The sequence below is a fragment of the Tiliqua scincoides genome, chromosome 1 (genome assembly GCF_035046505.1).
Source record: "Tiliqua scincoides isolate rTilSci1 chromosome 1, rTilSci1.hap2, whole genome shotgun sequence".
In the NCBI taxonomy this organism is placed as follows: Eukaryota; Metazoa; Chordata; class Lepidosauria; order Squamata; family Scincidae; genus Tiliqua; species Tiliqua scincoides.
Window position 1 is genome coordinate 187,755,197 of NC_089821.1, and position 24,834 is coordinate 187,780,030.

General features: G+C 43.1%; 1 long non-coding RNA gene across 1 annotated transcript; it reads left to right on the forward strand.

The window, feature by feature from the left end:
- Positions 1 to 1,063: 1,063 nt before the first annotated feature.
- LOC136638760 (uncharacterized) lies at positions 1,064 to 19,280 on the forward strand. Its single transcript, XR_010793644.1, has 3 exons — positions 1,064 to 1,169; positions 17,039 to 17,114; positions 18,906 to 19,280. It is a non-coding gene; the product is annotated as an uncharacterized lncRNA (long non-coding RNA).
- The last annotated feature ends 5,554 nt before the right edge of the window (positions 19,281 to 24,834 follow it).

Sequence of the window (24,834 nt, forward strand, 5' to 3'; positions counted from 1 at the left end):
TTACTGGAACTTTACTTGAGGTGGGTACACTACTGAGATGTTATGCATGGGTAATTATCGTACAAGCTGCCATACTGCAATATCCTATGCATGCCGAAGCTACCTTGGTATGTCCCAAGGTTCTGGCAGAAAGAAAGAAAGAAAGAAAGAAAGAAAGAAAGAAAGAAAGAAAGAAAGAAAGAAAGAAAGAAAGAAAGAAAGAAAGAAAGAAAGAAAGAAAGAAAGAAAGAAAGAAAATCGCCCCAGTCTGGAGCATGTGACATAGCACATATCCAAGCTCAAGGCATATTCGTACATTACATTTTTAGAGCGTACCATTAAGGGTGCACTTGAATTTTAAAATGTGTCTACATGTTTGCCAATACACTTATCCTACAGGAAAACTTTTCAGGAAGCTGGGAAATACATACATCAGGAAACAAATATTGATTGTAAGCCAAATCCTTCCAACTTTCCAACTCTGAACAAGTGTTCCGTTACCTTGAAGAGGCCTCCATGACTGCCCCCCTCCCACAGCAGGATACTGTGTATACCTTGTTGGCATGGCTGCATTAGCGCTGAAATGTTGTGTAGTATTGGGCCCACTAGCTCTCTGACAAGTGTACTGTAGACTTCGTGGCAAGCCCAAGTTTGCTGCTGCATGATATGAGAAAAGAGAAAAGTTTTGAAACATAAATATTTATCAATGCCCATGATTTAATTACACTGGGGAATTTTAATTCCAGATTATATAGAAATCCATATTCTTCCCTGAATGCTTTAAATCAGTAACAGTGATATACGCATTTAAACATGCAGAAGCACGAACATCTAGGACAAGGTGTTCCTGCTGATAGTTAAAAGTCTGCAATTCAGAAAATTGTATGCACAGTTGGATCCCATCAGCCAAAGTCATGATCACAGGCCATTCAACAGCTGCAATTAGTTGTGTTTGCAAGTACTTCATTGGATCATGGCTGCAAAACAGGGATGACTTGGATTGCCTTTAGTCATTATCAGAAGATGCATTTGTGACTGTGGGCACGTTGGACAGATTAACAGATTTCTGTGCATTTTCAGGTGACTTTGGGACATTTTATGGGTTTCCTATGCAAATTCCAATAAAATTAATAAAAGTGGAGCCACAAAGTGATGGTTTTCACATTTGCAAGATCTAGACCTGGACCCAGGTAAAGTGAGATTGAAGTAACTTTTTACTAGCCTTTCCCATTTATTTCATTGACAGATGCAATAGAGCTCTTACACTGTTGCTTTGGAAGTTAGATTCTATGAAAGTTAGATTCTATGGAACGCTCTCTGTCTTCAAAATACAGCATATACTAAAAAAAAACACAATAGATGGAACAAAGCATAGAATATATTTTTGTAGTCAGTCAGATGTATCAACCAAATGATACTCTTGTGGGCACTGTGCAAGGCAGAAGAAGTTACCCCTTCTCAGCCATCTTGGGACAGGAATGGGTATTTTTACCTGCTGTCTGTGTTATCCATTTTCCATAACATTATCCATATTATGACAGTCAGGGTCAACACATTGATTGAAGGGCATTAATAAAAGCAATATAAGATGCACTTCATTAATTTTTGGGTGCATTCTGGGTGAATTTATTTATAAAATATGTTGCAACAGTGTGGAAGATAGGCAGGTGGCAGGAAGGCCTGTGCCAACCCACCAACACCAGTGGAGAACAGAACATGTGCCAGAGCTGGTAAGAGCTGCTCCAAGCAGCACAGGGGTGGAGGAAGGACGGAGAGATGGTGGGGACGGAGAGTACTGGTTTGGGGGAAGGTAGGGGATGGAATCGGGAGGGCGGGAGGGCGGCAGAGGATGGGCACACAGGTGAGGTGGGATCAGCAAAAGCCACACACACCATATTGCATCCCTCTCCCTGGGCTTGAAATTCCACACAACTCCACTTGGACGTGTGCCTGTGAATTATGAGGCGCAGGTCCAAATAAACTTGTTGTCGCAACTGAGGCTTTCACTGGGGCAAAGGGACAAGTGTCCCCTTACCTTCAGGAGGCCTCCCATCTGCTCAATTCCAGCATAGGATGCAGCATAACTGTTCTGGCCCCACTTTATTGGTACTGGCAGTGGTGTAGCTAATGATCGCGTAGCCCGGTGCCAAGCTCAAAATGTTGCCCCGGAAGTGATGTCACAACAGGAAGTGACTTCACACCGGGGCTTTAAAAAACGTGAAAACTGGGAGGAACCCACATCCTCCCCCCCCCAGCAGCTCACCACCCACTTGCTCTGCTGCCTTCCCTCAGTCAGTGGCATAGCTAAGGCATCTATCTGCTACCTGCAGTCAAACAAGATTTGTAGCCCACTCCCCAGACAAAATCAAATTTAATTAATTGAATAAATAAAAAAGTATGCCCCTTATCAGTCAGAGACACTGTGCTGGGGTGAAGAGGGATGGTTATGAGAAAAAGTGCCTTTTTACCCAGTTAGCAGGTTATCATAATGTATTATGATACATGGAAATGAGAGCTGACTCGTATTAACACCTTATTGGTTTCATGATGTATCATGATAACATGTCATTGCAACATGTCAATAACATAATAACATGTCATTGCCTCTCAGAACAATCAGTTTCATAGCTCAGTTTTGAGTTGAGAAAATCCTTGTTTTGTTCCATAAGGCAGTTGTGTTTTCATTTTATGGTTAATTGGCCATAACGTTTGATAGAATACAGATATTCCAGTGTGGTTTGTTGCATTGCATTCAGCATAAAATTACCTTTCCAATGATATATAACATGATGGTATTATTCATACATGCTAAGATTTTCACAATTTTGGTCACTCGTGTCAAGCTCAGCTTGTTGCCCCCCTAAAGCTTGATGCCTGGTGCAACTGCTACCCCCTGCACCCCCTTAGCTAAGTCACTGGGTACCAGTTAGGATTGGGTTGCCTGTCTTTTGTAATCCTGGCTATTAAAATTTCTTACTATTATAGATAAAAATATTTTTCCTTGGTTTTTTGGGATGATCATGAATCTTCCATTCCAATATTCTTTTAATGATGTTTTTCTTGGCAAATCCTCCTTAGCATATTGGTATATAAGCACCATCAGTAAAATGAATTGCTGTCCCATGATTAAAGAAAAATGAAGTGTCCAGGTGGGATGGAATTGTATATACACTTTGATGAATTTCAGGCTTCCATGTTGTCTCAGATCTACCAGGAATTCTTGGTGAAGTGTCAAATGTTATGTTGGATGGCCTCATTACAGTTATCCCCAATACTGGGGAATGTAATTGGAATGATCCAATCATCACCCATTATCAATCATTAACAATGACACAAAAGTTTTAAATAAAGCTTCTGATGAAAGCTAATCCTAGATGTTGCAATAATTAAAATATTTTCAGGGAACTTTTCATGTCTAACTTAAGTCCAATAAGTTTCCAGTGTTATCATAGTGGTGCCAATGATAAATAAGCGTATTGCTTGATATAACAGATGGCAAATGACCCTATTCTATTTGGGCTTTTTGTTGACATGACTTGCATTACATTGACAGAAGGCCCAGGCTACTGGCTTGGCAGGTGAAGCAATGGCAGGTGGAACGGGGTAGCCAGTGCAAATGGAGCAACCAGAACCAGAACCAGGGGACATCCACTAAAATTGAGTGTTGGGCGGGTTAGGACAGACAAAAGAAAATATTTCTTTACTCAGCGCGTGGTCGGTCTGTGGAATTCCTTGCCACAGGATGTGGTGCTGGCGTCTAGCCTAGACGCCTTTAAAAGGGGATTGGATGAGTTTCTGGAGGAAAAATCCATTATGGGGTACAAGCCATGATGTGTATGCGCAACCTCCTGATTTTAGGAATGGGTTAAGTCAGAATGCCAGATGTAGGGGAGAGCACCAGGATGAGGTCTCTTGTTATCAGGTGTGCTCCCTGGGGCATTTGGTGGGCCGCTGTGAGATACAGGAAGCTGGACTAGATGGGCCTATGGCCTGATCCAGTGGGGCTGTTCTTATGTTCTTATGTTCTTAACCACTGGAGCAACCAGCCACTGCTGGCCATGGGTGGGGAAGGGGGGGATTGGGGTTGGGATCAGGGCTGACCTGGGTTATGTAAGGGAGGGCAGGGGGCAGATTTTGGTGGCAGCAGTGCCACTAATAAATTATGCTCCCTTCCTGGTCTCCACATGCTCCCTTGGTCCCACTCAGACTTATGCCAGCCAAAGGGGTGGTGCAAAAAACAAAACATGTCTTTACCTTAAAACGAGTAAGACATTATCTTGCTTACCCAATGGTTCAGGGAACTGATCCCAGGTAGTCTCAATTACTGGTTGGCAACCTTCATTCTCGAACGACTATGGTATAAGGTAGGGAATACCTACAGCACCCGGTATTCCCAGGTGGTCTCCCATCCAAGTACTAACCAGGCCTGACCCTGCTTAGCTTCCAAGATCAGACAAGATCGGGCATGTGCAGGTATCTAGAAGTTCAGAGGTTTGCTGCTCCTGACCAACCAACCAACCAGTAGGGGAAGGGGCTGGTTTCACATTCTGCCTAAGATGTATTCTTTCAAAAACCACAGTCCAAAAGCAGGAACATTTGTGAGATTTTCTGAGTCTAAACCATCTTGAATCTGGAGGTGGGGCTAGATTAAAGGGCAAATGGGGCAGCTTTCTGGCTAGCAGTGAATCGCAAGGGAGCTAAAAAAATTGGCACTGCCCTAATTCAAAAGTTATTTCAAAACACCTATGTATTTATGATTTCAAGCAACTTTCATCTCTTTATTAGAACATATAATATTTATTATATTATCTTTGTTTCATAAATGGGTGGATGCAAAACTGAAAAGCTATAGTTAAAAAAATAAAATAAAATGAGAACCCCTATCGATTACCCACCTTCTTTTAAGACAGGCAAAAACAGTGTGCAATTTCAGATAATTACATATAATCCCTAGTAATCCTTCACTGACAGCATGAACTGGCAGTCATTAGTATGCTTTCCAGCCTCTTGTTTTGCATATGCACCAGGTTCTGCTGAATGCGAGGCCCCCTGATAACTGTCCTATTAAGGGATCGGAAATGTTGCTTTGACTGGAAATGCAGACTAAAATAAAATAATCTCTGCTGAAAGTCAGGAGAATCAGGATACTCAGTACCAAGAAATGTATACCTTTCTCTCCCCCCCCCCATAAGTCTACAACACAAACAAAATACAGGGGCTTTATTTTATTTTTATTTATTAGCAGCATAAATAAGCCAGTGGGGTAGGCTTAACAGCTGGTGAAGATAAAAATAAATCTTCAAAGACAAATCACTTCCAGTCTCCTTTCCTTGGGGCTTCTTTTATTAACAAAGGGAAGTTCATTGAAAGAGTGGAGTAGATCCAAGAACACCAAGTAAGTGGGATGATACACTCCAGCTAGACCAGCTAAGGTCATAAAACATAAGGTGTTCGTTTTTGAGTTGCACAGAAGTTGCATGCTTGGTGCTCTTGATCAGCAAGCCATACTCAATGAGGTTTGGAATGGGAAGTACAGAAGACACAAGATGGTAATAATGTGGAAACCACCAATGGATACAGGGCTGGCAATCCCAAAAGAATCAGGGAAGAAGCGGTTATTACAGAACAAAAGGAGACAACAAGTCTGTATTGCAGCTGAAAATCCATTTCACGCTGACCCCAAGAGGAGAGAGGGGGAAACGGCAGTTTGAATCCACATATGATTTTGCTTAGGGAAAGAAGAAAAGTTGTATGTAAACACCCAAATAGTAAAGGTGAAAATAGATCTCAGTGTGTTCGTGAACCGCTGAATAGACGAAAGGTCAAGGCAAGCATCTTGTTTGAAAGAGGCACACATTTCTCCTTCCAAAGCTGTTCCAGAAGCACATAAAGTGAGCATTGACTTTGTACAACTCCCTGTAACATCCAAAGCCACTACCCTTGGTTTCCAAATCTTTTGTGCATCTTACTGTCATGTTTTCAAACATACCCTCTGCACCCACAGAGTGTAGAAATTTGATTACTGAAACAGAGAGAAACATTCTTATGCCATGGAAATGGTATCTTGCTGTCAGACTATAACGTCTAAGGCTCCAATCCAAATCCCCCTATTGCTGCATGCATGCCAAGAAGGCGAGCACTGCATCTTATGGTAGGGGGACTACAGTTGTAGAGGACTCTTCACGGTAAGGGAATTTTTGTTCCCTTATCCTCAGGAAAGCCTTCGCTTTCCCTATGGGTCAGCTCAGTTCTGTGCCAGCTGTTTTGCTGGTGCAAAACTGAGGAGAGTAAGGAGGATAGAATGCAGCTGCACATGAGTGAACCCACCCCATCCCGCCCTTGTTCCACCTCCCTTTCCTGCCCAGTAACACTCCTGTACCTCCCTCTCCTCCCCATCCCTCCTCCTACTGCCCACCCCATCACCGATTCACTGGCCCTGGCAGACAGTAGCCTCATCACTGGCCCGCATGTGTGGTCACCAGCAATTAGCAAGCGCATTGACAATATCACATAACATGCACTAGATCCAGGCACTTCCACCTGTATCCTGACACATCTGCCAGTGGAATGCATGTCCTGCTGGCGAGGTGTTTCAGATAGAATTGGGCTGAACGTATCTCAAAGACTTCAGCTGGGTAAGATGTGCAATGTTGAACACGCACACTCACCACTAGCTTTGATAATACCACATCCCCAGTTAGAAGAATGGATTCCATAGACAAGGCTCTACACAGTCAGAGAGGATAGCATTGATCACTGCTTGACACTGTGCATGCAGGCCTATCCAGTGGGTGTTTCACTTGCCCAACCCTGGTGCTGGAGGTGGAGAAACTGGTGATCTGGTTAGGTGACCCGATTCAGAAGGAAATCCATGCTGCACCAAAGCTTCCATGTCATATGCCAATCATTGCAACTGCTGAATTAGAGCTTTCCACCAAACTGCTTCATTGCCCTTTGCAGTTGTAATGTGAACCAGGAGACTGATTTTACTCTAAAAACTAATCTTGTTTCACATAATAAAAAACGTGATCTCACACCCTTTTATGGCTAAGCTTGTGTTTTGAAAGTGATTAAATGCGTGGTGTTAAGCATTCTAAATCACTTCACTGCACGCTTCAAGGCAGGGCTCTTTGCCTTAAGGAAGGAGGTTGAACTAAATGCCCCTTTGAACAATTGCAGCAAAGGATTGCCCTTGGTACATCAAAAACCCAAATGTTAAGCAGTTCTCTCCAGTGCAGTGAATGAATCTAACTCATACATAAGGGACTTCTGAATGAATCAAGGTCCCACCTTTTCAAAAATGTCATGGTGAATGCATCTTAGAGGATCCGAACAGAGGATATATGTGTTAATGGCTGGTAGTCAGAACAACTAGCTAGAACTGCCTTTGTTCAGAAGCAGCACATCTATGATGAGCAGATGCTTTGGAGAGGCAATAGGGAATCACCATCTCCATCATGCTCTACTTGTCTGGAACATCTAGTTGGCCATTTTGGAGAAAGAGTGTTGTATTTAATGGTCTGTTCCAGCTAGGTGGTTCTGATATTCATGTCACCATATGTACCAGATTATGAAAGTTGCATTTTTAAGTTCACAATGCAGTAAAATAATTTCCTCTGTAACTTGAAATAGGACACAGAGAAAAAGAAAAAGGAAAAAAAGCAATCTGAAACATTTTGCTTCTTTTCACAGGCCACACTGCATATATTCATGGATTTGCAAGGAACCAGAGCTCAGAAAGTTTGCCGCCATTTTCTGTAGGATAGAGAGCCAGTTCTCTCTCTCTCTCTCTCTCTCTCTCTCTCTCTCTCCTCTCTCTCTCTCTCTCATCTGTGTGTGTGTGTGTGTGTGTGTGTGTGTGTGAGAGAGAGAGAGAGAGAGAGAGAGAGAGAGATGAGAGAGAGAGAGAGAGAGAGAGAAGAGAGAGAGAGAGAATAGGAGTGTTTTCACATGCTAAAATCCCACACTGCAGGGAATGTGTTTTGAAAAAACACAACCACATGGACAGGGCCAAACATTTGGGTCTTTCTCATGCAATCAACTTTCCACAAAAACGGAGTGTTGAATGGGTGGAAAGCTATCATGTGATTGCCCTTGTAATCACATTATTCACATTTTTCTAGTCTGTAGTGTTGGATTGCACCACGGTGAAGTGACTCTCACACTGCTGGCTGCTCTCTTTTTGTTGATTTCTAAATTGTATTTCTGTCCTGCTTTTTTTTCCCTGGTGGAATTCAAGTCAGCACACGCAGAGCTCCAGAATCATTTTCCATTGACGTAGTGACCTAGACCTGCTTAGCTTTGGCAAGAGGGCTGTGCCAGTGCCCTAAAACCATGTCCAGGCGACTATGCTAGTCTTGCAGTCATGTGCATAAGTCCTGTGGATTTTCAAGTGCCTTGTGCTATGTAGGAGGCTGCAGGATTACAGCATCGCTTTGTCAAATATTTCTTGTAATGTAACATGTAATCGTAAAAGCAACAGGATACCAATGATAGCACTTAGTGCTATCAAGAGTGTTGTTTGTAATTGAACAACTGCTATAGAAGCAAATTTTAAATCTCAGGTTTGTCATTTCCTTCCTGGCAGAAAAGGAATTGCCTCTGTGTATGTGTGTGCAGTGGCCAATCATGGGAAAATATTAACATGAAAAATCAAATGGAACGTCTATCCACAGATCATATTTTTCCTCTCGCGCCGTTATACCAAGCTCAACAAAATGGCACAACTGGGACATGCTAGTGGAATGTAAAGAGTGTGCTGTGTTTGATGGAAAGGGGGGAAATCTCTGGAAACAGATTACTTTTATGAGCTCTGGTAACACTTTAAGCAAAGGAGAAGGTGACAGAGTGTACAAAGAACGGGAATGTGTAAATGGCATCTCAGAGGAGAAGCTAGCAAAATTCATTGGGAAGGCAGTGTGTAATCCATAACCATTAGAGCCAATAGAAGCTTGTCATCTGGTTCACTAGGATGTGGAGTCCATATCAGATGAACCCAGAAAAGGAGGGAAAATCACCCTGTTGATAAGATGGAGGCTTTTACGCAGCCTGTGCAGACAATGTAGTCAGCACTATATACAACATTCATGCACAGGTTTATAGTATTTTTTATAACAGGCTTTGAGTTGTGGAAATAGGCTTTAACACATATGTTATGCCTTGTGCACATCTGCATAAATGGTTAGGATATGCACATGGACAGCGTTTATAGATGCCTTAATTCCAAGCCCTATGTGCAATATACAGTGAGTACACAGAAGAGCATGTTCCAGTTTGTGTTGATGGAGGGAGTAATTCTGTGTATGCCCAGAGTCATGTGCGAAGCAATATCTTCCACTGAAATGGATTAAGATGCTCTTTGAAAGTAGATCTGAGTGTACACTGGGACATCCACTCTTCTGGCAAATGACCATAAAGGAGTCTTCAATGATTGACTGTCAAATCCAATGGCTAGCAATCTAATCCTGTGAAACTACACAAGCAAGAGGAGCACAAGCAGTGACTCAACCTCACAGTGGACTGCCAGCCTAGGGAGATTTGTTCTATGTTGTTAGCATAGAGGTGTATCACTGCTGCACTATGAGGAGTCTGTGTCATTGCAGTAGTTGGTGACAACTGCTTCAGCTGCACTGGTTCCTTACAGGAGCAAGCTTACCCAGAACAGCTCCTTGGGGCATATTGGCTTCAGTGCTGATTCAGTGAGTCAGTATGATTATAACCAGTGGCTGACCTTCACAAGGCGAAGAAACACACGCAGAAGATCATCATACACTGTCCCCAATGAGAAGGAAAGGTGCTGTTCAAACTCACATGCACAACAGATCCCAGATTCAGATTCAGTGTCTTGCTGGAGCTTTTGAAAAAGTTGTCTCATTGATCACATTCAACTTTGCATTAGAAACTTGCATAAATTGAATCTCTCTCACACACACACAAGGAAAGTCAGCAACATCTCAGTTCAATATAAAATGGAACTGCCCATAGCTAAAAAAAAATATAAAAATAAAAAAGCCCCAGCAAGGTTTATTCAAAAGTCCCAAGAGCCCACATCTAGTCTTTCCGTGCCTTGACAGTCATCGCAATTTCAATGGAGAGAATAAGGCTCTTTGGCCCCATCTAGCGGTGACAGCTCTTAAAGGAACTGGAGGACTTCAGTACCACAATTATTGTTTCAATATGGAAAGCAACATATTTCCCTATTAGAATTAAATAATTAATGCTATTAACAACAGCTGCATAGGGTAAGTAATTGAGGCACATGGGTTTATTGATGGCAGTCATTTTAAGGGCAGCTCTAAATGGTTTGACTCAAGTTTATGAAGCATTTTATACGTTGCCTGAGCTTTGTTAAACTCATTGAAAGAGAAAAGAACCTACCTACATCCTCTGGAGAATTCCCGTAGTTAGTTCTGAACTCAGCAGACTTCCATAAATATTTTACACAAGTTGCTCCCTATGAAGAAGGGCCATTGAGATGGCAAAAATGCTATAAGAGCATATGGCATTTACAGGCAACAGAAGCAATGCAGGCTCTACTTCCAGCAGTTTCTTCTAGGATTTCATACTGCTTAGCCATTTACTCGACATGCAAGAAAGCAGCCAATAAATAAAAATGGCTGGAGATATACACTTTTGTTGTATATTGGAATGCGAGTTATGGCCCAGTCCTGAACCCCTCACCATCCTTCGCCAGGCCGCTACGCTGATGAGCACACTGCAGGCAAAGGTGGGAAGGCAATCAGATAGTCACTGTAAGCCACCTGGTCACCAGTGGGTCTCCTTGGACCCACAGCAGCTATTTTGTTGGCATTAAGTCCGAGGATATGAAGGGGATGGTCAGGCTGGAAAAATGGGGATAGGATCCCTGTGCACACTTTTGCCACCCTATCCATCCCCTGAGCTACCCACCCCTCCAGTCCCTTCCCCACCCTGAACCTTCCCTTCCCAAACCAAAAGCTGCCCCCACAACCACTTGACCTGTTTTAGCCAGGTCTATCAATGGTGGGCACGGAGAGCAGCTGGCCATTTGCACTGATAGGCCCAGTGTGTACAGCTCTAGCACACCATTTATGGTGCTGCAGAGGTCTTTAAGATAGTGGAACATGAGACCTACTGTTGTAAAGGTTCCTTGGGATTGGGCTGTTAAAGACCTACTGGTAATAATGACAATATTAGATGAGTCTTTGGTATTCTTAAGACATTTTTTTCTCATGTGACTTACAATACAATCCTATGCATGTCTGCTCAGAAATAAGTCCCATTGGGTTCAATGGAGCTTACTCTCAGGAAAATGTGTAGACTACAGCATTGTAGCCTTAGACCAGGGGTGTCCAAAGTTTTTGGCTGGAGGCCACATCATCTCTCTGACACCATGTCGGGAGCCGGGGGAAAAAAGAATTAATTTACATTTAAAATTTGAATAAATTTGCATAAGTTCACATAAATGAATATATTAAAGATGAACTTATATGAATGAATGAAGGTCTTGCAATAGCTCAAGGCCTATAAAAGGCCTTGCACAAAGCAAGGCTGACCATTCCTTTGCTGCCTCTGCTGCATCACAGACATGAAACAGCAAGCAGTGGAGGGAGCCCTCATCCCACAGCTCACGCGAGAGGTCAAACAGTCGCCCTCATGCCGAGAGCAGTTGCATTGGGCCAGTGTGGGCTCCAGCAAATCTCCGGAGGGCCAGAGGCTCATTGGAGACTGGGGGCTCCCTGAGAGCCTCATTGAGAAGCCTCTAGGGCCGCATGTGGCCCCAGGGCCAGGGTTTGGGCACCCCTGCCTTAGACTTCTTGCTCCAACCACATTTTCACTAAGAATGTGAAATCTCCACTGGCCAGAATGCCCTCCTGCATTACAAATGCTTCTCCCTTGGTTTTTCTCTTTCTCGTGGTTGGTCATCAGACTGAGTGCAAGAGATGCTCAAAAGAAATTTGAGCCTCATCCATTAAAAAAAGTTCTTTGCTGCAAGCAACTCTCAGTTTAAAAATTAAACACTAAATATAAGAACTGAACAAAACGTGTTTGAAAACACATTTTATCATGATTTCACACCCAGCCACATAAGAAGTGAGAAATGGCTGAAGGCAAACACTTTTGGCGTATGTTGGAATGTGAGTCAACGACCCCAGCCTAGCAAAGTTCATGCATCTCATTCTCTGGTCTGAACTCTTCAATATTATGACTGAGATGTGAGTCTCACAGCATTTTCTGCACACCTCCCTAGATGCAGTTTCAAAATGGGAGCTAAGCAATCTAGCACAAGAACTGGCCCTCTGACACAGGCAGTACAATGTGAACAGGGTCTCTGCTACCTCGATGATGAGCACAGTTTAAATACACAGACACCAAGATTTTTGTCTGATTACTTGCCGTTGGTAACACAGATTACTGGTCCAGAAAAAAAGCAAAGACTACTATCCATCAAGAATCTCTTTGCCCTAAATGTGTCAAGCATTTCTGCTTTGTTATTGGTTTGCTTTTTCCCCATGAGCCTGGCCTACTTTTTCATCTCGTTCTTTGTATAACTTATTAAGTTTTAGCTCTTGGCAATGACCACCGCTAGATAAACTCCCTGAAATTTTCTATTATTTGAGCACTCCACCAAATCCACTTGTAGTAAATACAAATAAGGTATTTGACAGTTCTGTTTTTAAATTGAAGTATTACTGCTGATGTTTTAGAGAAAGTTATATACAGAAACATCAAAGTGCTTTAGTTTTTCCTGTAACCTCAATAACCTTTTCAAAGTATTTATATGCATTTTGACAAATGGAAATGTAGGTAGAGGAATATATATTGCTTCTGGCCTACATTTGGGCTAAGCTAAGAAACAACAACGGTAGAAGAACCATCATTAGCATTTTGTCTATGCATTACTGCTTGTAAGGAAAGCTCAACGTTTTGTTAACCACTACAAACCTGTTGAGATTGTGATCCCCAAACAGGCTTCAGGGTACTAATTCCCTGCTGGATCAGGAAGTGCCTAAGCAAAAAGGCATGTGGTTCCTGGAACTAGGGGATGGGGATGAATCCCCATCTGCCAATAAATACAACAACAAAGATGCATATAACAAAGGAATGGAAGGTATAAAGGGGCAGGATAATCCAAATGAATGATTGAGGGGGTTGGCATAGAAGCATACATAACAGAAAGTCTGGGAAGCCACTAGCTAGAGAAGGTGCTGCAGGGTGGTTCTCAATAGCTTCTGGGATCTTTTGACTGGATCCGCTAAGGTAGCAATATGCCTTATTGCACCTGCTGAACTCTTCTGTTTATTTGGGCTAAGATATTTGAGCCTCTTGCAGAGGCTCCAGCACATACCCAAAGTTCTTGCCTTCCTAATGTAGGATCTCTGGTCAGTTGGTTTGCCCTCTTTCAAAACAGTGACAGACTGATTGCCATTGTGGGGATCACAGCAGAGTTGCCAATTTATCTTGCTTTTTTTTTAGGTAGATGGGTGGCAAAGGTTCATCTCCCCAAAGGCAATTTGGGGGCTACTTCTAGACTCCACTTCTTTACTACAGGTTCTGCTCTAGTACCAGAACTAGTACCAGACCCCTCCCCCCATTTTTCAAGGTTTAATGGTCTTATGTTATCACTAGATCCTGCCTTGCATCATCACTAGGATACATCAGTCAGAAATCTTAAATTGTTAGATACATCAAACCTGGTGACCCTACACAACAGATGGAATAAGGAGTAATGATGGTGGTGGATAGTCCACTATGTCATGGTGGGAAGGTCTTGGGCCAGTGGCATGGCTAAGGGGGTGCAGTGGTAGCAATTGCACCTGGCAACAAGGTTTAGGGGACAACAACCTGAGCTTGACACTAGTGGCCAAAATTGCGAAAACTTTGATTCTTTGGAATAATACCATCATGTTATATATAATTCAATGCAGAATTTAGTGCTGAATGCAATGAAATAAACTGTGTCAAAATATCTCTATTCTATCAAAAGTTATAGCCAAATAACCAGAAAATAAAAACACAACTGCATTATGTAATAAAATCTGGATTTTCTTAACTCAAAACTGACCAATATGACTGATTGTTCCAAGAGCCAATTAGGTGTTATTATGAAATAGCAGGGAACCAATAAGGTGTTAATAAGGGGGGAACCTGGGCGAAGGTGGCAGAGTAAGTGGGTGGTGAGGTGCTGGGGGAAAGATGTGAATTTTCCAACATTTTCACTTTTTTAAAAGCCCGTGCATGACGTCACTTCCAGTACACCATTTTGAGCTCAGCACTGGGCTACACAATCATGAGCTATGCCACTGCCTTGGGCTGTAGGGTATACAGCTCTAGTTGTTTATGAATTATCACTACAAGAGTTACTCTTCAGTACCAACCAGTCACAACTAGTAGATCACCATCAAACATTCATGTAAATATCCCCTAAGTCCTGTTTTAGTGACATGGCCTTTAAATCACTTTGAAAATCCCACTTGCTTTGGAATCCATGGCACCTGGCAAACATCAGCTTTTCTGTGCTTTTCAATAAGAGGGCTAAATGGCAGTCGTTTTGTGCTGTGGAAATTGCCCAGTGAGAAATGGACGGAGATCATCAAAGGTCAAGGAGTCTGCCAAGTAGGTTATATTTTTGTGCCTTTTTCTCAAGATAAATCCTACACTGAAAGGATTGGAAAGGGCAGAAGGAAAAAGTGGAGAAGTAAAGGCAGAAATTCATTATGAACCTGTCCTTAGGGATGAGGAACGAGAGGAAAAAAACAAGTAGCCAGGAAAATAGCATACTTAAAGGTTGTTCACGGATGATTCTGAAAAGCGGGGGGTGGGGGAACCTGAGGAAAAAGGCAAAGCTGTAAGAAAAACAAGAATTAACCCCAAGGCCAGCACCATTTCTTGTAGCTGCAAAAAATATGACATAATTAGAACTAAAAATAAGGACAGCAAGTATTGATTCAATATACAGACATGTAGAAAGATCATAATGATCTAACATAGCATTTCTCAAACTGTTGTGAGTTTCTCAAACACTAAGTGAGTTGTGTAGCACCTAGCTCAACTCCATTGAACATACAGGATACAGAGCTGCTGGGCTGGTCAGGGCAGGCTCCTGGTGGGAGAGAGACATGGTATTTTGCCCTGAATACATGGAAGATGGGACGATGGAAAGATAGATGGCTGTGTGACTGGAGAAGGATCCAAGTCTGTGTTCCGCTTTGACATCCGAGCTGGAATGTTTGAGTTCCAAGCTATGCAAAATAACAGCACAAGTGTACTGGCTAAAGGGACCTTTGGCTGATCGCGGCCTAGGTTTGAAGCTTAAATTGATTATGTCACTTTCAGCCATGACACCACATCCAGGTTAATGACATCACTTCCGATGGGTCCTGACAGATGGTTATTCTAAAAAGTGGATCTCTGTGCTAAAAAGTTTGAGAACCACTTATCTAACATAAAACATGCAACTTTTGTACGAACTTCATTGTTCAAAAAGCACATCAAGGCAATAAGGCTGTATGAGTTTGGCAGGTTGTGAAACTGAACAGGAATGAATTAGTGCATCATCTGTTCTGAGTCCTCTGGTGCACCAGTGGCCCATGGGACCTATTCTTGGCACACAGGAGGTCTCAGAATGGGTGAAACAAGGCTAGACCTAGTTTGACTGAGGACATTTTCTTCTTAAGGGAAAAAAAAAGAGGTGAACAAGGAACAGCTTGGTTAGAACATCCGTAGTGAAGAGACACTGAGATAGCACATCCCTCTCCCCTTAGGGAATGGTGTGCAAATTCAGTGTCAATGTTCTAAATGTATGTGGGACAAGGAGGCATACAGCACAATTGGCTCACAGCACAATCTTATGCATGTCTACTCAGAAGTAAGTCCCATGTGTCCAATGTGTGTTAAGTGTGCATAGGCTCATCAGAATGTCTAAAGCACCTGGATGAACAGGGGGAATGATTTCCCAGCCATCTCACACATGGACCCCAAAATAGAAGGTAGGACAGGAAATGACCCATGGTACTGCCTGTTCCCTTGGTTCCTCTCCTTCTCAGGGCAAGGAGGGTTTCCTGAATCATAATAGGCCCAAGGCAGCCCAATCCTGAGCTGCCTGGCATGCAGGGCTGCAGTGGCACCAAAAATGACTGCCGCTGCATCCAGCATGCCCCGGGCAGCTGCTACCACCTCCACGGGAGAAGGAGACTTATGTCCCCTTCCCCCAGGTAAAGCGAGTAGCCCCACAATGGGGCTACTCAATTCTACGACAACTCAAGAGTCGGCTTAGAATTTAGAGCCTCAGTGTCAGACTGACAGCCCAACATGGAAGCTCAGGATCCGGTCCTGTCTCCCCCCTGCCCCGCTCCCACCCCCCAGCATGCCTCATCCCCGCCGTCTCCCCACCCTCCGTCCACATCCCCTGATCCTGGAATGCCTCCTCCCCACCTCCTACATACCTTCATCTACCTCTCCGCTGCCTGGCAGTCTGCACGACCACTAAGCGGCGGAGCTCCAATGCTCCACCAGCACTAGGGCCTGCAAACGTGCCTTGCAGCATGTTCGCAACAGTGTGCGCTGGCAGTGACCCTGCGTGCACTGAACAGGATTGGGCCCTGAGTTCCTCTAGCAATTCTTCTACTTTCCTCCCCCATCCCACTCATCTACAGTCCCGCTTCCCTCTTTACCTGCCCCTTTCTTACTGACTTTTAGATGTGTAAACATGCCTCATTTTGCTTGCAAGTTTTGAGATGCAGGGCTAATCAGCCTTGTTGAAGAGCAGTTCCTTGCCCCTCCATTCTGAAGAAAGACCTGAAATGGAAAATTATGAGCATTCAAAAATAGCACCCTGAGTCACAAGTGTTTGTTTGTTTCTCGAACTTCAAACAGGGCTAGCAGTGAGTGGGGCTTGCAAGATTAGCAGGTGTGAACAATTAAAACCACATCACACATTGCTGGGTCTTTGATTATATGAATGCTCTTGTTGCTACAAGTGATTCTAATCAACAGCATTGAGAGGTGATGGGACCTTCATAAACAGCATGCAGCTAGTTTATATAACCTTTGCACAGACGGAGTCTTTTTTTCTCCACAGGTCTGTTGCTCAGCAATATAATAATCCAACAGCAATCACAACTGCATAAGGCTTACTTCTCCTTAAAAGAATGCAGGTTGGTAACCTAGCAGGTAACAGATTGGTGCTGTTCCATGGGTCAAAGGAAGCAGGCATTGATGTCTCCAGCTACCACGGTAGTAAAATTAGACACACTCAGGAAGCCATGCTTCCATTGTTATATTACAAGCTATTTTACATATTCCCCCCGCATTGGGTTCTGTGCTTAAAAAGCAGAATGATGTACAGAATGTGGGCATCATGATGCCTTCTGAGGTCTTCAAGGGCGCTTAAAGGTGAAGGGCAGTCGGTCACTCATCGATAGAATGCACATTTTGCATGCAGTAATAATAATAATAATAACAGTATTGATATACCGCTTTTCAACAAAAGTTCCCAAAGTGGTTTACAGGAAAAAAAAAATCAAATAACTAATGGCTCTGTGTCCCAAAAAGGGGTCACAATCTAAAAAGATGCAAAAGAACACCAGCAGGCAGCCACTAGAAAAGACACTGCTGGGGGGAGGTGGGCCAGTTACAGTAACAGGTGGGCAGTAACACTAGAAATGGAATCCAAAGTTTCCACCATAAAGTTACAGTGATTTTGCTTTGTTCGTTCCAGTTAAAAAAAAAAAAAGGCATTTTTCAAAAGTGGTATGCCTCTTATATTTAGCAAGGGGAGTACAACTGTCTCTTTTCAGCCCAGCACAACATCTTTCTAATGGCTATTTGCTGGTCGTTTTTTTCCTGAATCTGTTTATATTTTGAACCCTTCGGGGAAGGGAAACCAGTGGGACCTCCCCAGCCTCGCTCCCTGGGGCAAAGATCCATGATGGCACCCCCTGCAGGCTGCTGCCACCACCCATGTAGAAATCTGCCCCCCACCACTCACCTGAGGCTCCTGGAGCCTCGCGTGACCCAAGGCTGCATTGGGGAAGCTTCCTGAAACTGCCCTGATGCTATAAACTGTGCTCCAGAAAACTGGAAGCACAGTTTCCAACCCTGTCGGGAGCCTCAGAGAAGCTTCCATGAAGTCCTACAGGCTCTCGCCTGGAACAATTGCCCCATCAAACATAATATGAAGTCTGCCACTGCGGGAAACCCTTTGTTTGTTTAGCTGTGTGAATCACTGTGAATTTCTTTTTGAAAAATAGACTATAAATATATAAAAGTAGACTAAATCCCTGCTAATTGGGTAAGAGGCACTTTTTCAAGTGGGTGCTCCTTTTTTTAGCAGGGGGAGAGTAACTCGCCCACCTCACCCCAGCACTGTCTGTTCTAGTGGCTGTCTGCTGGTATTCCTTGGCATCTTTTTAGACTGTGAGCCCTTTTGGGACAGGGAGCCATTTAGTTATTTGATTTTTCTCTGTAAACCGCTTTGTGAACTTTTAGTTGAAAAGCGGTATATAAATACTGTTAATAATTAATAATAATAAATATTCTTGGTAAGAAATGATTGACCTTATTTCCCCCTTTCTAGCATTCAAGGAAAAAAGTGCACGCCCTATAAGGGAGATTTGTATATAAGTAATAATTCTATATTGATAATGCAGTTATATAATTTATCAATATATAATTATATAAATCAATAATTGTATAAATTATCAATCAGTCCATTATAAAAAATTAAATAAATAATAATGTTGATAGTGCAGAGATATAATTTGTGGAGGCTCACATTTGTTTCCTGCTCCCTTTATTTTCATCACAACAGACTTACATTCTGTTTGCTTCTTATTCCCTGTATGTTCTAATGTCGAAAAAATCTTTAAAACAATTTTTAAAAAGTCATTTGTAACATATATAGTGAAGATGTGTATAAAAACATTTTTTATTACTTTTTATAAAAGTAAACATGTTTTAAGAAGTCCTTGAAGAACATGCAAACTCGGCAGGAGGTCTGGTCTAGAGGGTTGAGCCTCCATTTGCTTGAAGATAACATCCGAAGGTCGCCAGTTCGAGGCCGGCACCATGCAACCTTGAAGCAGCTGGCAAGCTGAGCTGAGCTATTCTATCTGCTCTGAGCGTGGGAGGATGGAGGCCAGAATGTGCGACCAGATCAAGAAAGAAACATCTGAATGTTGTGGTTTCTTGAAAGATAGAAACCTTCTTTCAAATTGTAAAAATCCCTACGGGGATTTAATTTGCCTGCCTATGTAAACCGCCTTGAATAAAGTCTAAGGAGAAATCTGAGGACCAAGAAAGGCAGTATAGAAATACCTTTATTATTATTATTATTATTATTATTATTATTATTATTATTATTATTATTATTATTATTATTATTATCAACCCTTTGCAAAATCATGAAATAGTTTGCTATTGCATTTTGCAACACAAGGCAGAAGGTAAGGAATTGTGAGTAATACATATAAAAAATGAAGGGTCTTGTGACTTCTTAACATCTAGCTGATTTGTTGTATCATCAGTGTGCATAGGGAAGGGTCTAGTTAATCAGCAGTCGAATCCTAACCAATTTTCCAGCAGCAATGCAACCATGCCAACAGGGTACATAGTGCATTCTGCAGTGAGGTGGGAGAGTTACAGAGGTCTCTTCAAGATGAGGGAACATTTGTTCCTTTATGTTAGGGTTACATTGCAGCTGCATGAGCTCTGAAAAAATTGATGAGGATTGGCTCTTAATGCATGCAGTTGACAGACAATATGATCAAGCTATCTGTAGTCATAGACAGAAAAGCACAGTTTTCCAAAGTGCAATTAAATGATGAGGGGCTGTATTCTGCTGGCAGAAATACAACAGGTGAGTCAATTATTTGAAATTGAATCTCCATTAGCATCAGCCATGTGGGACAAATTGGTCAGATAGGTCCACACTGTGGCGACTGCTGTCCTTAGGAAGACAAAGCTAGGGAAACAGGCCATCGATAAGCAGGTTTGGTGGTGGAATGAAGAAGTGCGAGGAAGAAGAAGGTGTTAAAAGCATGGTTCCAGTCTCGCACCGATGAAAACCGCCGGTATTACAAGGCACAGAGTTCCAGTGACATCACCAGGGGTGTGCGGGAGGTGTGGGCCGCACCGGATGACGCGCAAGGGGGGGTGACACACGCTGGGGGGATGATGTGTTAAAATCACGGTTTTAGGAGCAACCCCATCATAGCATATACTGTTAGATGTGGAATTTCCAGTGGAATGCGATGCAAAAAACCAGAGTGAAATAGCTCCTTTCCTTCAAAAGTGATGGCCAAAAAACCAGTAACCAAAAAATGCATGGAGCCCTATGGAAAGTGAAACCAAGCCATATCGCACAATTACTTGCAAATAGGTGAACTTGCCTTAGTGCATCTGAAAGGGCAGGCTGAGAGAATTCCAACTACACCAGAATGGTTCTGATCCAATGAATGCAGCCCCCAAAAACACCTGAGAATGAGGTCCCTCCCAGCTGCAAGTGTATCGAACCCTATAGAAAGCCAAATGAAGCCTCACGGTTGCATTTACTCCTGAGTAGGCAGACTTGCCTTAGTCCATTGGAAAGGGTAGGATGAGAAGACTCCAACAATGTCAGAATGGTCCTGATCCAATGAATGCAGCCCTCAAAAAACACCCAAGAAGGAGGTTCCTCCCTCCCAGCTGTATCGAGCCTGTGGAAAACTAAGCTAAGCCACATGGTCGTGTTTACTCGCGAGTAGGAAGATGTGCCTTGGCTTGTGATCAGGCCAGGCAAAGGGGAATGTGAGGACACCAGAATGGTTCTGATCTGATGGAACAGGAGCTCAACAAATGCTCCAGAAGGCAGCCTCCCCCCCCCCAAAAAGGACAAAAAAAAGAGGCTTGAACTGGTATGGGGCATGTTTCTATTTTGCACTTGTAAAGCCAGGTGGGTCTTTATGTTGATATGCTTGAAATAGTAGAACTTTAAACTGGGCACTGGGAAGGGCTGGAAATCTCACTGATTCTTTTAGAGGGGTGTTATTACAGGCAGACTACAGAGAAAATTCACTTGGTGGAACAGGGCTGGCTCCCCATTATTTAATTATTTATTTTATTTTAATTTAATTATTTATAATTATTTATTTTAGTTTGCTTCATGCTGTCACTTCTGGCCATGACATCACTTGGGTCCTGGACAGATTGTCATTCTAAAAAGTGGGTCCCAGTGCTAAAAGTTTGAGAACTGCTGCAATAAGGTGTTAGTAAGTTGACACGGGTGTGGGTGTGTGAGAAGCTACAAGTTTTCAAAATCACTAAAATCAGAGTTTAGAGGAATAATACTATTATGTTATATATCAATCAATGTGTAATTTCATGCAGAATTCAATGAAACAAACCGTGTCAAAATATCTCTATTCTATCAAAAGGTACAATCAAAAAACCGGTGGGGGTGGGACGATGGTACATCACCACACCCACCACCTGGGGTGTTGCCCCACCCACTGCATGGGGTGATGTGCAGGCCTCCCGCACCGGGTGATGCAAATCCTAGTGATGCCACTGCAGAGATTGGTCACCAAGAGAGCAGTAGCAGAGGCCAAGGCTGCTTTACTATGATCATGTATATAATAAATTGGACACGCCTGAAGAAGAAAATGAAATTTACCACTTGGCCAAAGTGCGTCATCAAGCTACTCAGGACATTGGCCAAGTTAAGCACATAAAGGATGAAGACCATCAACTCCTTCGAGACCCACCTGCCATTCTCCGCAGGTGGAGTGATTACTTTTCCAAAATTAGCAATGAAGAATTTTAACATCCCCTAATCCAAAGTGCCAATCTGGTTTCTGGACCTGTGCCACCAATCACCATCAAAGACGTTGAGGAAGCAACGAAGAAGATGAAGAATGGGAAAGTAACCGGCCCCGATGACATTCCAGCTGAAGTGTGGAAAACCCTAGGCTGCCAAGGTGCCAAAGTTCTTGCTGCCCTCTTCAACCGAATCATCGATGAGGGTGTAGCCCCAGCAGTTTGGGCAACTAGTACCACAGTGCCAGTTTGGAGGCGCAAAGGTGATGTGAGCGAATGCTCTAATTTGGCCGATTCGGCTTTTGTGTCACGTCATGAAAATATTTGAATGGGTCATCGATGCCAGGCTCCACAAGATTGTCTCCATCACCCTGAACCAATGTGGCTTTGTGAAAGGGAGTGGAACAACGGATGCCATTCACACTGCTCAATTACTTTTGGAGAAACACCATGAGAAGACCAAGCCCGTTCACGTCAAACTCCTTGACAATGGAAAAGGCTTTCGACCGTGTCCCACACAAACTTATCTGGCATGCCCTACGATCCCATAATGTCCCTGAAGCCTACGTGCGGTGGACTCAACTTCTGTACCGTAGTGTCACTAGCATGGTTTGATGCTCAGTAGGAACCTCACCTCCCTTCGCCATCAACATCGGAGTACATCAAGGATCAGTGCTTTTGCCTCTACTATTCGTCCTTTGCATGGACATTGTGACACTAGACCTTCAGTCGCCTCACCCATGGTCACTCCTTTATGCCGATGACGTCTTTTTGGCGAATGAACAACGTGAGGACCTGCAAGAGCACACGCAGTGATGAAACAAACAGCTCGGCAAATTTGGACTTCGACTAAACATCAAGAAAACGGAATATATGGAATGTGGCCCTCAGACCGATGGAACTATCAGCATTGGTGGAGAGAACCTGAAGAAAGTAGAACAGTTCAAGTACCTTGACTCGCTCATATGCAGCAATGGTGATAGCTTCCCAGATACCCGTGCCCATGTCAACTCCGCCTGGATGAAGTGGCGCCAGGTGACTGGAGTCTTGTGTGATCGTCAAATGCCCTTACGCCTTAAGTCAAAGATCTACAGAACGGTAGTGCGCCCAGTCGTCCTCTATGGGTCGGAGTGCTATGAGCAGACCCTAAATGTGATGGAAATGTGAATGCTGCGATGGTGCCTTGAATTAATGTGTTTCGATCACACCACAAATGATGATATCCGACAACAACTGGGAGTTGCACCAATTGTGGGAAAAATGCAGGAAGGAAGACTTAGATGGTACGAACATGTTGTGTGCAGTAAAGAAGATTCTGTGGCGAAGACAGCCATGTATCTGGACCCTGGCTGAGGACACTGTGGTAGGCCCAAGAAGCGATGGTTGGATTGCATCAAGGTGGCTATGAAATGCGTCATCCCTGAGGATGCCCTGGATCGAGCAAAATGGAGACAGGCATGCCAAAAAGCGGACTCCTAGTGCAGGAACAACGCTAGGAAGAAGAAGAATCTCCATTAGTGAAACCCAAGCACTCCTCACCCTTGTTGGAGCACACTTACACTGCATATAAAAATTATGGATACTGAACAACAGTTGCATCACTGCTTTTGGAAATGCCCGGTTTGTGATGTGAAAACTACCAAGAAATTAGGCTGGAGGGGGTAGATCTTGGCAACAAAAGTGCACACCAGATCCTATCCCCCATTTTCCAATCTGCCCTGACCCCTTCATCTCCTCGGATGTACACCAGAAAAAAGCTGGGTGGGTCCAAGGAGACTCATAGGTGATCAAATGACCTATAGGGAGGCCAACTGGTCATCTCATCACTCCTCACCATTGTGTCGGTGGGCTGCATACTATAGAGCAGGGGTCTCTAAACTTTTTGGCCAAAGGGCTGCATCAAATATCTGGCACAGTGTCGAGGGCTGAAAAAAAAATTAAATATAAAATTTAGATGAATGAATAAATGAATGAATGGGCTCAAATGTCCAGGATTTCTCCAAGCACCAACACAGCCCAAGAAATAGAGTTTGTGTTTGGCCATGAGCTCCCAAAGAAGCAACCTCCCTTCTCAGCGGCCTGGCCACTATGAGTCCAGACACTGGGTTGGGGAGCCCCAGCTCTTCTGCAGGTGTGCACAGGAAGGCTTTGACTTCCTGCTGACGGGCCGGTCTGGATGTTGCACTGTCACAACATGCTCCACAGATGCAAATGTAGATATCATAGGACTATGCCACTAACACTGCAATCCTATACACACTTTCCTGGGAATAAGCCCTATAGAACAAAATGGGACTTATTTCTGAGTAGACATACATTGGATTGTGTGGTAAAGTGATCACAAGGTGTAATTCTGCTCTTCCCTAGTACTGCAGTACTGTGTAACAGGGTTGGACAATTCACTCATTGCAAGATGTTTTTGTTTTTTTTTAAAGAAACATAACAGCAGTAAACAGAACTCCAGCAGTGCACTCCTATACATGTCTAGTCAGAAAAAGTTACTGTGGCATCCAGTGGGGCTTACTTCCAGGAACCTATGCATAGATTTGCATCCCAAGTTGTCCAAAAACATATTTGGTCAGCACAGAATTATTAATTATATCAATATTAATTTCAATTAAATATGCAGTAGAAAGCATTATTAAGGGACAAAAACTTAAGTTTCATACTCATGAGCACCACAGTTAGGTTAAAATTAAATGTCAGCGACTGTAATGGAACTTTAGTTGAAAATTCAGACCATTTAAAAGATGTATTATAATAACTTTCATCTGACAGCATGTTAAAACTGCGCAGTATTTGATTGCATTTGCGAATACGTATTGGAAAGCACTCCTTGCTTCATTTCACAATACTGCAAAGTTGTGAAGTGAATTAACCCGAAACCATACATTTTCACATAGCTTTTTCCATATCGGAAAAAATAATAAGAGATATCTTTCATTTGTATAGATTTATACATAGTAATTGCAGTTGGAGGAAAGAGGCTTAGTTTGTGCAAAAATAATGAAAAGCAGGAAGGTTTCCTTTACGTCTGAGGTCTACTCAAGCGGGCAGCCTAATCCCGCACTGTCTGGGGTG